This window comes from Martes martes, assembly GCF_963455335.1.
Source record: "Martes martes genome assembly, chromosome: 9".
NCBI lineage: Eukaryota > Metazoa > Chordata > Mammalia > Carnivora > Mustelidae > Martes > Martes martes.
In genome coordinates, this window is record NC_137896.1 from 120,485,812 (window position 1) to 120,499,094 (window position 13,283).

The 13,283-nt window shown below is 36.6% G+C and overlaps 1 protein-coding gene across 3 annotated transcripts in view; it reads right to left on the reverse strand.

The window, feature by feature from the left end:
• The window catches only part of NCOA1 (nuclear receptor coactivator 1), a 180,579-nt gene that overhangs the window by 94,101 nt on the left and 73,195 nt on the right, over positions 1–13,283 (reverse strand). For all 3 annotated transcript variants that reach the window (XM_080812671.1, XM_080812670.1, XM_080812672.1), the window contains exon 2: positions 10,643–10,797. The gene's annotated coding sequence lies outside the window, so the exon portion shown is untranslated. The remainder of the gene's footprint in view (positions 1–10,642; positions 10,798–13,283) is intronic.

A 13,283-nucleotide genomic window follows, 5' to 3' on the forward strand; every position in this document is an offset into this window, starting at 1 on the left:
AGAAGACTTATTCATTTGAGAGGGAGAGAGAGAGAGAGAGCAAGCAAGTGCATGCGAGTGCACACAAGCAGGGGGAGGGACAAGCAGACTCCCCATTGAGCAGGGAGCCCAACGTGAGGCTGGATCCCACGACCCTGGGATCATGATCTGAGCCAAAGGCAGACGTTTGACTGGCTGAGCCACCCAGGCGCCCCAACATATACTTTTAAATTGTTATAAAAGTTATAAAGGAAAAGAATAGGGTTCATAGAGAGAAGCAACAGAGGAGACCTAATTTTAATTGGGGGATCACCTGAGCCTTCTCTGAAGAGGTGATGTTTAAGTCATGACCTGAGGGATTATAATTAGTGTCATTTTCTTCTTACTTCATTCTTAGTACTTTTTGCCCAATTATTCAGAGTCAGAATTCCTTATGGTCCTAATGTTCTACGTCTCTTTTTCCCTCAGATTATATACATTATCCTAGGGTAATACCACTCACTCAACATGATTTCAAAACACATCTCTGTACTGATTATCCCCGAAACTCTATCTCTAGCTCAGACCTCCTGGATCTCAGACCCTGAATCCAATTCTTCACCAGGTATCTCTATCCAGATGTCACATAGGCACTTCAAATTTAACTTTCCAAAAATGAACTTAACATCACCTCATCAATTTCTTCTCTCAGTATGTTGGAATCATTCTAGCTTCTTCTCCGCATGCAAGCAGACACCAAGATTTGTCAATTTTTATTTCCCAATTGTTTCCAAAATCCATCCCTTTCTCATATTCTTCTCTCACTGTCTCCTGTTGGACTATTAAAATAACTTTCCAGATGGTCTCCCTGAGCCACCAGTGTAGGCTATCAAAAATGTAATCATCTCAATCTTTGCTTAAAACCCTTCACTAAATCCTCACTGCAAACAGGACATTTAACCTTCTTGACATACTATACAAAGTTTCCATCAGCTCTCACCTGTTGTGTGTCTATTACAGAACTTGGTGAATAAGCGACTAAACTTCTGTTCAATCAAGTATTTATAGATTATAGGGGCCCTGGGTGGCTCAGTGGGTTAAGCCCCTGCTTTCAGCTCAGATCATGATCTCAGGGTCCTGGGATCAAGCCTCACATTGGGCTCTCTGCTCAGCAGGGAGCCTGCTTCCCCTCCCCCCAACCCAACACCTGCCTCTCTGCACTTGTCATCTCTGTCAAACACATAAATAAAATCTTTTTAAAAAAGTATTTATAGATTATTTTTTTAAAGATTTTATCTGCTTATTTCAGATAGAGAGCATGAGCAGGGGGAGAGGCTGATGGAGCAGACTCCCCGCTGAGCAGAGAGCTCGACGTGGGGGGTGGGGGTGTCGAAAGATAAAAATAAATGTAAACTAATGTAAACATTAGTCAGAAAACTTTAAATTGATCTCAATGTGGGTAACCCTAACTTAACTTAGCAAATAAGTATTTATCAATCTCCTAGTATATGCCAGCCTCTGTTTTAGGTACTGGGGAGACAGCTGTGAGTAAAATTTATAAAAATCACTGTCCTTGGGATGCCTGGGTGGCTCAGTCAGTTAAGTGTCTGCCTTGGGCTCAGGTCATGATCCCAGGGTCCTGGGTCTGAGTCCCACATCGCACTCCTTGCTCAGCGGGAGCCTGCTTCTCCCTCTGCCTGCTGCTCTCCCTGCTTGTGTGCACTCTCTCTCTCTGACAAAATCTTAAAAAAACACTGTCCTCATGGAGTTTCATTCTATTGCGAGGGAGACAATAGATAAAATTAAAAAGTAAATTATAGAGTATATTAGAAGGTGGTAAGTGTTGAAGAGAAAGACCAGGTGAAAATAGAGACTGTGTGGAAGGGAAGGGACAGCAATTTTAAGTAGAATTTTAAATAGAATTTTAAGTAGTTAGAAAAGGCCTCACGGAGAAGGTGAGAATATGAGCAAAGACTTGAAGGAGGTGAGGCAGAGGGAAGGGCTTCAAGGCCTCACGGCCAGAGCATAACTATGCTTTTTGAGAAACATGAAAGAGATCAGTGTAGCCAAAACCCGGGAGTGAGGAAGGTGATAAGCTCTGAAAGATCACAGGAGGCTACACGGTAAAAGGCCAGAAAAACCATTTTAAAGACTTTAGCTTTACTCTGACTGAATTAGGCAATCAGTGGAAGGTAAAGAACAGAGGAACGACAAGATCTAATTTTCATTCTAAGACTTCTGCTATGAAGGGTAAGTACAATCTTTCTCATCTCAGTAATTCAGTATTTAAGTTTCCAATTGCTATATGGCCTTTTTCATTGGAATAGCTCACTGTCACCTCAAACTCAACATGTATAAAATATGCCGGACTTTTAAGTTCCAGACTTCCATTAATGATAAATAAATGAGATGAGCTGCATTGTCAATTGATGTCATCATAAAAAATACTTGTTAAATCTCCTGTGGTAGGGGGAGAGAAAGGACCTACGAAAAGGAAAATAATTCCAGTTTAAGGTGGACAACCCCAATGCAAAGGCAAATATGCAAGCCTTGTAACAACTACCACCACAACAAAAAAGATGTCAAAGGATCTGGCATGTTTTTAGCATCTATTCTGAAATCCAAACCCAAAATAACAATAATCATCTAAGTAATGTTATTACTATAATTAATACAATTGCTACCTTCTTTTCCTATGGAAATTCACAGAAGCATAAATGAGGTTAACCAAATATCACAGAAGAAGCCACTTCATTTTATATTCACATAGAAATAAAGTGCAATATTTTTAAATGTATTAATACAAAAAATGAAATTATGCAACAAATTTTATAATAATGAAGGAGCATTAACTCTAAACTTTTCAATAGAAGTAGAAATAAAAGAGAGCAGAAAATGAAGAGGCGGGGCACCTGGGTGGCTCAGTGGGTTAAGCCTCTGCCTTCAGCACAGGTCATGATCCCAGGGTCCTGGGATCAAGCCCCACATCGGGCTCTCTGCTCAGCGGGGAGCCTGCTTCCCCCTCTCTCTCTGTCTATTGCTCTGCCTACTTGCGGTCTCACTCTGTCAAATGAATAAATAAAATATTAAAAAAAAAAAAGAAAAAAAGAAAATGAAGAGTGGAAGAAAATGAAAGAGAAGACTTTAGAGTTTGCTAAACTGAAAGAAAGGAAACAGCTAACTCCCTACTTCCTGCTCAGGGACTACTTCTTACTTTCTTATCTGCCCATCTTTTTTGCCTCCAAAGACATTAGGTTATACTCATCTGAGAATTTACCCATCTGGAATTCTACTAGTTCTCAAAATTCAAAGGGCCATACACTTCTTATTACACTATGCTATAAATTGTAATTCTTCTGCTTGACTCCCCTTCTAGATTATGAACTCAAAGACAGTTACTAGATCTTTTTATTATATATCCAGTATCCAATATAATGTCTAAAAGATGTAAAAGCTAAAATAGGCGATGAATTAAAAGTGATAAAGCTCCTTAAGTAATATGACATTTGAAAGTTTAAAGGATATTTAAGATATTTTATAGTTAAATATTTTCTGGAATCTTTCATAAAGCTTCGGAATTCTCTCCTATAACTGAGAAACTACGCTTGCTTGAAATCCTTGTTACCCTGTTTTCAATGGGGGAAAAAAAAACAAAAACTTGTCTTCTTGATCTAGAAATTGGAGAATATCTCTTCTAATTTTGAAAAGGTAAAAATCTACTATTTGGGGGGAACCCCCCACAATATTCCATAGTACTATAGAGACATGAAGTCATGTTAGTCATACAACTGTTAACATAAGTAATACAGTCTCACAGACTGGATAATTCTGAGCTAGACTTAAAACAAGATTCCCCAGACTGTGCACCCCTCAGACTACTGGCTAGAGATTGATATCTGCTACATTTATCTGAGATTCTGGGGCTAAGGAGACATTAGACAATAATTCAACAGCAGCCAGACAGGCTGGCCTACCAAAAGAAGAGCCAACAATAAGAAGCTATGAGAGAGTCACCAGCAATGTGCTGATGATATGATTCTGGTATTAACTGCTTTCTATTTACAAAACACAATATACAGATAGTGGAATGCAAAACCTCTGATGAGTAAGAACTATTACAGCTGTTCTATTTGTGGAATGGCTTTACGTTTGGCAGTAAGGGTACTTAAATAAGGTTCATTAAGAAAAGAAATGTGGGTTTCAGGAAACCAATTTGCATATCACCTTTTAAAAAGAGTTAAGGTTTCTAAGTAAAAGTTCCCTGTTGATTTGAAGAGTTGCTAAGTTGTACCCAAACAACCTCATGCAATCTGCAGAGAACCGTTTTAGGAATTAGAAACCACATCTATCTCAAATAGACCAGACAAAACCAAACAGGTGGGGCTGAAGAAATAGGTCAGTGTTTTATATTTCAGTTGAATTATAAATTTCTAGAACATAAGACATTTGTCACTCATCCCCCAGACTTAGCTGAGAACCATACAATTTGAAAAGTAAGTAACAATATGTTAGTAGGCAGAGAGGCAGTCAGAGAGAGAGGGGGAAGCAGGCTCCCCGCTGAGCAGAGAGCCCGATGTGGGGCTTGATCCCAGGACCCTGGGATCACGACCTGAGCCGACGGCAAAGGCTTAACCCACTGAGCCACCCAGGTGCCCCACTTTGCCCATTTTTAAATTGGGTTATTTGTCTTTTTATTTTTGAGTCATGAGAGTTCATTATGATTCTGGCGCCTTAGACCACTCGGCCATCCTGACACCCTATGAGAGTTCTTTATATTAGGGTACCACACCTCTACCAGATACATGATTTGCAAACATTTTGTTTTATGAACAAAGTCTTTAATTTTGATGAAATCCAATTTATCTACTTTTTCTTACTGGAGTAAGTGCAATTCCTAGACTTCCGTAAAGACAGTTCCTATTAATTGCTATTTTTCCTGTGTACATGCCTTACTTTCTTGTTTCTCTGAATGCTTCCTAATTTCTTGTTAAGAAAAAAAAACAGATATTTTGAAGCTAATGCCTAAACAAAGATCTCCTTAAATGCCTGGAAACAAAAAGTCTCTCTGAATCCACAAAGCCAGAGACCAGAACTCAGATGGTGGCTACCTCCCTGGCCCAGAGAACTCCTGCCATAAGTCTCTGCCATAAATGGCCTGCCAGTATCTGAGCTCTTTTTTTTTTTTTTTTTTTTTTTCACATATAATGTACTATTTGCCCCAGGGGTACAGGTATGTGAATCATTAGGCTTACACATTTCATAGCACTCACCATAGCACATACCTTCCCCAATGTCCATAACCCAGCCACCCTAATCCTACCCTCCCACCACCCAGTAACCCTCAGTTTGTTTCGTGAGATTAACAGTCTCTTATGGTTTGTCTCCTTCCTGATCCCATCTTGTTTCATTTTTTCCCTCCCTATTCCCCATGACCCCCAGCCCTGCCTCTCAAATTCCTCATGTCAGACAGATCATATGATAATTGTCTTTCTCTGATTAACTTATTTCACTTAGCATGATACCCTCTAGTTCCATCCACATCGTTGCAAATGGCAAGGTTTCATTTCTTTTGATGGCTGCATAGTATTCCACAGTATCTGAACGCTTATGGCCAGGAATAAAAAACAAAGGGAAAGAAATGGATCAAACCAATGAATTCTTAAAAATAAAGATATCATTTTTATCTCACTTTTGATTCTATAAAACATCAGATTTTTCTTAAAAGAAAATCCTGTGCAAAATCTTATTTATATTTATTATGTTAATAATAAAGACATTATCAAGGACTTGATAACTTAAATTCTAAAAATACATAATGTTTGAAAAACTTCATTTAATACATTTTATGTTTACCAATAAAAGTTCATCCTACAGATTAAGAGAATGCTTTCTTTCTTCGTATTATTTTTTTCTAAATGGAAAGAGTAAGTTTGGAAAAGCTATAAAAGTTTATTTTTTGTTTTCTATTAACAAAAATATAGGAAAAAGAGAAAAATCAAATTAGTTTTAAAACCCAATAAATTCCTCACAATGACTTTATTTAAAATTTAATTTTTTAAGATTAAAAAAATAAACATATATGCATTCACCTTGCTAAAATACTCCTGTTGTATAAATTTGTGCCTAAGGAAAGACAGTCAGCATATGAAATACATATTTGTGGCAGCTATCTTATTAAGACAACTGGGCAGAAACAACCCTCATTTCCTTGCAAATCCACAGTACTAGATGATTCCCGGTTATTGTACAACATCAGGTAATTGTAGATACACTGTACATGTCTCCCAAAAAATTAGTTCTATATCATTTTAACTTGTGGAAAATATGTTGGTATTTCTTAAAATAAATATAAAAAAGAGATTAAAGTCAGTCTTCCTGACCATAGCTCTCTTTAACTGTGTAAACAACAAAGTGTTATTTACTTGCATGTGCACAGCAGAAAAGTTTATAATAGTTTAGCAAAGAAGTAACAGCCTTAAAAAAAGAAAATGGTGATCAGAGAGACAAAACTAAGTGATAAAAATTTCATTGTCTCTCTCTTCCCATCAATTCCACCCTCTTTCAGATTTGAATACTAATGAGCACAAAATCAGCTAGAAGCTATGGCCAGAAGAGAATGAATATCAGCATTAGACACAGATAATTCACTGATGAAAATCCAAAACCAGAAATCACATTTACTACATAAAATTATTCCAATATCTAGGGGGACATTGGTGGCTCAGTCAGTTAAGCATCTGACTCTTGGTTTTGGCTCAGGTCATGATCTCAGGTTCTTGAGATCAAGTGCTGTATCACACCTTGTGCTCAGTGGGGAGTCTGCTTCTCTCCCTCTCCCTTTGCCCCTTCCCCTGCTAGCATGCATGTGCACCCTGCTCTCTCTCTCTAAAATAAATAAGTAAATCTTTAAAAAATATTCCAGTATCTAAAATAAACATTTAAGCCCCTGATCAGAAGTTGTTCAATTTTCCTCAAATATTTCAGAAACTAATCTCAGATTACAGTATGGTTAAATGTACATATATAAACCAATAAAAGAAAAATAAATACACTAAAATTTGATCCTTACAGTTATAAGGTAGCAGAAGTACCAAAGTAATAGAGCTGCATATCAATTACTTGCCAAAACAATGGAATCATATTCTGAGGGCACTAGAAAATGATCAAGTCAGATAAACCTCCAGTTAATTTCAGGGTCATCTAGAGCAGAAGGGACATGAAGAAAATCACAATATAAATGTACATATAATTTTCACTGCCCAAATTTATAGAAGAATATGCACTTTTTAAAGCCTAGCTTAAAATTTAAGTCATCTCACTTGATTCACTTATTTTTGGCAAAAACCTTAATACCTGTTGGGAAATGAAAAAAAAAAAAAAAATCCCCAAGCATTTCAGGTGACTAGCTGGTTAAATAGCATTAACATTTCCTCAATGATCATACTAACTGAACTAACTATATTCCTTCCAGTTCAATGTCCAATGAAGGAAGAACTCTACACAAGTGAAATTCAAATTTCACTTTCCAGTGTTCTCAACAGAATAACAACTATGAAAATAACGTCTATATTTCAGAAGCGATGCGATGGAAAATAATACAAACTTTCAGAATCAGAGGGACCCTAGCAATTGCCATCTAGTGCACTGCTTAACTTTTCAACTGTATAGGCCACTTAAGAATATACGAAATGCCTATCTTGCCTGTTTTCACTTGCACAGTATAAAGTCAGTAACAAAGAATTTGAAAGGAACAAGATAATAAAAAGGTTCACAAAAAAGGAGGCCTATTAATATGCATTTAAAGGCTATGACAATTTAATAATATATAGAGAGCGTTTATGCATTTTATATGTATTAACTCATCTATTCCTCCAACTGCTCTATGAAGTATGTATTATTATTTCTATTTACAGAATCGTGGACTGAGTTCAACAGTTTTATCTTATTGATAAAGAAACTACTGTCTGACAATGATAATGATGAAAATGATGATGACCAACACTTACGTAGGATTTACTACATGCCAATCAAACCTTACTAATTCATTCACTCATAAAATATGAAACAGGTAATACTATAATCCATTTTAGAAATGAGGAAACACAGGCACAGAAACATTATTTAATCTGCTCAACTTCATCAAGTGGCAGAGGTAAAAATCATTCTTGGGTAGTCGATTCCAGATTCTGGCTACGCTTTAACTTACACAATTAAACTACAGTCACGTAACTGATAAGCAGAAAAGCTAACGATAGATTCCCAACTTTTGCTTTTGCTTCTACACTAGAATGCTTGCTTCTTCATTTGTTTTCCCAGAAAAGCTGACATTAAATTATGCCACTTCGAGAAACCTGGGTGGTATTTACAAGAATCTCAAACACACGAACAGGGTCTTCTCAACTCTTAGTCCAAACATCACACAGAAATAAATAAAACTCATCATGTATCTAATCCTGACTTCTCTTGCCATTATAATATAAAACAATTATTTCCTGTAAGATGTAATCCACTTTAAAATGTAAATGCACTATTTCATTAAGATAAAAAATTTTGCCATTTCAAACCCTGTTTTTTGTCCAAAAATTAATAAATCTTGCTGGATTTTAAGATTATATGTATACAAACACACATACATAAAATTCTTTTCAATAACACCCAAATCATCTTTAGGAATCCCCCTTTTGGGATTCTGGACTCCTACCATGTTTTAACAGACTTTCTCCTGAAAAAATCTTTACAGGCTTTGTTCTACCATACAAGTTCTCAGTTAACAAATCCATGACTCTCCAAAGTTCCACATTATAGTCTCTTTAGAAAGGAACACAGATGAAATGAGATATCAAGCTCAAAATGAGTACTACTGTACCAAACAGCTGACCTGTACTCTTCCAAAATGTCAGTTTTATGGAAGACAAAGAAAAGCTGATAGAGAATTCCAGGTTAAGAAACCAAATAGCTGTAACAACTCACAGTGTGTGATTCTGGATCAGATGACTGATAAAATTCTAATATGGATATAAATATAAATGAAATAACAATAATAATGAAAATGTTGTTTCCTGAATTTCATTATTATGTTGCGGTTAAGTAGGAGAAACACACTGAATACTTAGGAATGGAAGATCATAAATGTCTACAACTTTTTCTCAAATGATTCATTGTCATCATAGTGGTGGTGGGAGAGGAGAAGCAAAAATAATAGTAAATACACAGAGAGATAAAGTAAATGTAACAAAATGTTTACAACTGGTGAAAGTGGGCAATGGACATACAGGGCATACCAAGCTTGCAACTATGTAACAGGTGTAAAATTGTTTTTGATAAACATTAAGGAGAAACAGAAAAGACCAAAGTTTTCATTGTGATATGAAGAAAAAAGATTTTCTCAGTCACTCAATGAACAGTGAGTTACAGGAAAAGACACCCACACTAGAGATCAATCATTAGATCATTCTGTTTTCTTTCTCTTTCTCTTTTATAAAGTCACGGTACTAACATTCTCCTCCTGAAAACTCTTAAAGAGAGGGCTCTCCTATGTGATTAAAATTTCTCTGAATTATAATACACCCTACTCTGCAAAATGGCTTTTTAATATTCAAAATGCTTTATTAACTCACCTCTATTTCTTTATTGAGAATCAAGTCTGATTTCAAATAACAGAAAATATAAGTTAATAAATATCACCAGTTTATAAAGGCCAGAAATCGGGAATGTGTTCTAGAAACCAATGGGATTTTAACGTGAGAAGTAGCAGGATAAAATGAATATCTCCTCAAATTATTTTGTACCTCCAGTCCCTGCTTTAAAGCTCTCTGCCTACAAATAGTCTTGTTTTCATCTTCCAAATTCACTGTTTATTCCAAACATAGGTGTTGCTTGTCAGCCAACTAAATTTAACTGCCTTTAACTTCTATGATTGTCGACTCTTCAAGTCGACAGCTACCACTCTCGATGGTGACAGCCTTGTCCTTTAAAGTGAGTGGATGGGTGTGCAGCTGGGGCAGGGATGAGGGGGATTTCTGGGGTGCTGATATTCTGCTTCTTAACCTGTTCAACAAATATGTTTGGTACATGGTAACTCAAGAGTTCTACATTTAAAATTTGTAACTTTTATCTGTATATTGTATAATCTACTAATTTAAAAAACTTCCTGCTGGAAGTCTTCCACTTACTGATTTATCAGTTTCTGGTTTATCTTCAGCTTTTTACCCACTCTCCTGGCTTGGTGCATGTTCATCATGTTCATGGATTCACAAATACTATTCCCTCAGCTCACAAACTCTTAGAAAACAACTATGTAAAAAATGCCCAAATATTTTTAAAAAAGGGGGCACCAAATATAGATTTATTGACTGCATACATGTTAGAAATATATAGACCAAATCTAGGGATAGTTCAGTATAGTTTTTCTGCTCGCCATTTTTAATTCAATAATGAGGGTCTCGTAAAATATTGATATGAACCCTATATTCATTTCAGCATGCATTAAAGTGTCATAAAATGTAATCTAGAACTTCTCTAACATTTTCCTTTAGGAATATTTGTCAGCACATGTTTTATAATTACCTTGAAACTCTCAAATCAAACATTATTTCCATTAACAAAAAGAGTCAACAAGTAATCATTTTCCCTCCATACTTTTTGTAGAGACAAAGTTCTTTAAAGACAGAGCTACAATTCCCACCTGGGAGACTTCTTTGTTCATAATGAGTCCTCAAAACAGATATGGTCAAATCTAGTACTCCGGAGGGTAGCGTCCAGGGGATGGGGTAGGAAGGTTTCCAGAGATGGTTCTAGTTTCTTCACTCTCACCTCATTTAAGGCCAATTATGCAAACAACTAAAAGGAGAAAAAAATAAAAGCAGAAGGGATATAAGATTGCCACTTTATTCTCTAAAAAATGACAAAGGTCAGAAATGCTGCATAAAGAAAAAAAATACAACTTTTAAGACCATACGGAAAAACACTTCCAATAGACAATGGACTAAGATATGATTTTACAGGTGAAGTCCTGAAGTGATTAGATCCATATTCCTATTTAAAACTGCTACTTAGGTAATATATAATTACATTCTTCCCTTAATCTTCTGAAAGAGCCATTTATGTGTCTTTTAAAATTTTTTTATGGCAGGGGTGCCTGGGTGGCTCAGTGGGTTAGGGCCTCTGCCTTTGGCTCAGGTCGTGATCCCAGGGCCCTGGGATGGAGCCCCGCATCAGGCTCCCTGCTCAGTAGGGAGCCTGCTTCCCCCTCTCCCACTCTACTTGTGATCTGTTTGTCAAATAAGTAAAATCTTAAAAAAAAATAAATAAATAAAGGAATTGACTATTTCCATGGGTTCACCAAGATTCAATTCTCCCCCCAAATTCATATATTCAAAAATAAAATCAGTGGCTTACTTTATGTATATCTAGTACATTATACTATCAATAAATACGAATCTATTTTTCTTCTGTTTTACATTTGTAATAGCTTTTTTTTTTAAATGCTTGTTTTGGACTTTTTCTTTTTCTTTCTTTCTTTTTTTTTTTTTTTCCATTTGACAGACAGAGATCACAAGTAGACAGAGAGGCAGATAGAGAGAGGGGAGGAAGCTGGCTCCTTGCGGAGCAGAGAGCCCGATGTGGGGCTCGATCCCAGGACTCTGGGATCATGACCTGAGCTGAAGGCAGAGGCTTTAACCCTCTGAGCCACCCAGGCGCCCCAGGGGCTTTTTCTTTTTATATAAAAACATGTTTTCTCTAACTCATGATTTCCCCCAATGCTGAATTCCAAGTTAAAGTAAAATGTTTAATACTAGAAAAGTGGGTGATCTCATTACCTAGATCCCAAAGTGCTTACCCCTTCTAGTCTCTCTATAAACTAAGTGCTTCTTATATTTTCAAGATTTTTCTCCTCTTGATTTAAACCCACAATTCAAAAACTCAAAGAAATGAACTAGTTTTTCATATTGACTTATAGTTAAAACTATTAAAAGACTTACAGTGAGATTAGCCCAATTTACAGTCTATTTGACGTTTTCTCTTTATATGTCCAGTGTATTTGCATTTGTAATAAATAATTTCTTGAAACAATTCATTTCAATCCTCCTGATACTATTTTGTGTGTTCTTTCATTTGTGAAGCACTTTATCTTTGAATTTTTCCTAAGCAAATCTGTATAGGAATTGGTAAGTAGCAACTGACTAGTGGCAAAGATGGCACTGTTCATCTAGCCATTCATAAACCTAGGTTCTGTCATTATTTGGCTTCCAAGGAAGAGCAACCCCCATAATCACCTGCATACTTCATCCTGCAGGTAGAATCTTTGCCACATAATGCCACTCTCTTCTATACAACTGAGAGTTTTTATGGGTACTTCTTCAAAACCAAGCAGTAACTGCAGCCAGATGGATCCTGCTAATGATTTAGGGTCCTGATGGATTCATGGTCAACCATATGAGAGGCAAGGTGAAAGCAATGCTAAGGGGGAGGCTGAGCACAGTCATTTAGAAACTGCATGAAGATGGAAAAGCACCGCTAAATCCATCTTCCAAAAAGGTATGTACACAATGAGAAGTAAAAAATACGGAACCAGGAGATAGGTGACACAGAGAACCTAGGAAGACAAGAAGAATATGAAGAAATACTGAGAAAAAGGACAGTTCTGATAATCTGATGTTTAATTAGTACTGGGAAATCAGTGAGCTCTCCTAAAATGGATCTCTCCTTGGGGGACGGGGGGGCCTCAATCGGTTAAGGGGCTACCTTTAGCTCAGACCCCATGATTCATGATCTCAGGGTCCTGGGATCCAGCCCCAGGTGGAGCTGCAGGGAGTCAGTTTCTCTCTCACCCTCTGCCCCTCCCTATCACATGTTCTCTCTCTCAAAGAAATAAATTTTTTTTAATTAAAAAATAAAATGTGATTTTAATCCAGTGATTTTTTTCATTTAATTGAATTTTAATTCCAGTATAGTTAACATACTCTTATATTAGTTTCAGGTGTACAATACAGTGATTCAAATATTCTATATGCCAGTGATTGCTATGTAATTATCTGTGCTATCAACAGCTCAGCATTTTAAGTCTTTCCTCACCACCCCTCCCCTGATCCCAAGGAATCCAGAGTAGGAGATCTGAGGTGGATAGTACAAATTCCTACTAGACCCCCATGATTACTGAGCATGCCTGAAGGCTTTGAATCATTGGTTCTATTTCTCTCCTCCTGCATAAGGCCCTTCTGTCTTCATTATCTGCTTCCAATGCTGGATTCTGGAACAAGTTCTGGTTAATGCAGGACCTCAACTTCTTTATTTTAATTATTAATTTAATTTCTTAAATTCAATCT